Below are 1,262 nucleotides of genomic sequence, written 5' to 3'. Positions count from 1 at the left end.
AGCTGGCTGCTCAGCCACATCGCTCGGTTAGTTAACGACCAAGTAACGTTACATAATGTCATTGAATTGTGTGCATTATCAACATAACAATATATCTTTGCAAGTTACAGAATAATTATCTACGCTATCCCCAGTTATAAAGGAATGCACGATATGTATTGCCGGCCACTAGGCTTGGCCAATTGACAGCGCCAGTGCGTATGGGTCTGTAAGACATGTCCCATTAAACAACGTTAATTTCGATGCATAACATTGCTTATCACCAGGCGATAAGCTGTGGTAGTAAGCCGAGAACTGCATTTTAAAACTAAAATATAACTGTGTGTTGCAGATGGGCATAGAGCAGTCCTGACAGCGGGGCTTTGACAGAGTTTTCGCTGTCTGTCTATGCAAAGCTTACTGCTTTCTGCCTACACGTTGCGCGCGCAGCTTGCTTTGTTGTCATTGTGACGTAGGCGTATAAGGGGTCTATTCTATTTCTATGTGCTGTGACTAACAGGAAGCCCGTGTAGAACAGCCAATGGTATGAGTCTGGGGGCGGGATGTTATGGGGGTGTTGTTCCTACTTGCTAGAGTGACGGCAGTTCAAGACATGTTGCTACGCTAATAAACACATGATCAGTTCACAGTATATGTCTCACGTTGCTATTCATTGAACATTCGACAGGTGCAAACTAGATTTAGGAAAAAGAGGGAGCGTTTTAACTCAGCCAGCAGGAGGCGACACGGTGCCTCTCGCTGCTGTCAAACGTCAACAACAACCCCTGACCCGGAAGTCTTTGTTAGTAGGAAGTGTTGTGTGTGTTTTTTTCGGGCAGAAAGAAAGAAGCTTGTGAGTTAGCAGAGGAGCTAACACAGCTAGCAGCCTGTGAACACACAGAGGTAGAGACCAGAGAAACACACAGCACACACACACACTTCTCTCTGAAGACACACCGAGGAGAATAGCGCCGCGCGGGCTTTAGGAGCTAACAGGCTAGCAGGTGAGCTAACGTTAGCTTCCACTAGCCGCTCGTTTAGCTGGAGGCTAGCTCGGGTTAGCGTCCGCTCACACACACACATGGCGTTTTAAACTTCCAACGATCCGACTGCGTTGGTGACCGCATTACTGACATGAAGATCAGTCAACATGTCATTAAAATAGCCACCGTTATTATTATGTTAATCTCGGATGCAAGCAGGGCACTTGGGTAAATGAATGATTTCTGAGTGGTTTTGTGCTTCTGTCACCTTTTTCACTCCATGAGTTTGCGTTCCTGTCA

General features: G+C 46.3%; 1 protein-coding gene across 5 annotated transcripts in view; it reads left to right on the top strand.

Moving 5' to 3' along the window:
* Positions 1-800: 800 nt before the first annotated feature.
* Positions 801-1,262, top strand: part of cwc22 (CWC22 spliceosome associated protein homolog) — a 43,749-nt gene continuing 43,287 nt past the window's right edge. For 4 of the 5 annotated variants that reach the window (XM_083638440.1, XM_083638442.1, XM_083638441.1 and 1 more), the window contains exon 1: positions 801-882. The gene's annotated coding sequence lies outside the window, so the exon portion shown is untranslated. Of the gene's footprint in view, positions 883-936; positions 984-1,262 lie in introns of those variants that run through there. The other variant, XM_083638439.1, reaches the window with a different exon arrangement.

This window comes from Poromitra crassiceps (assembly GCF_964638095.1).
Source record: "Poromitra crassiceps genome assembly, chromosome: 6".
NCBI lineage: Eukaryota > Metazoa > Chordata > Actinopteri > Beryciformes > Melamphaidae > Poromitra > Poromitra crassiceps.
This window is presented reverse-complemented; position numbering and strand designations above follow the sequence as displayed.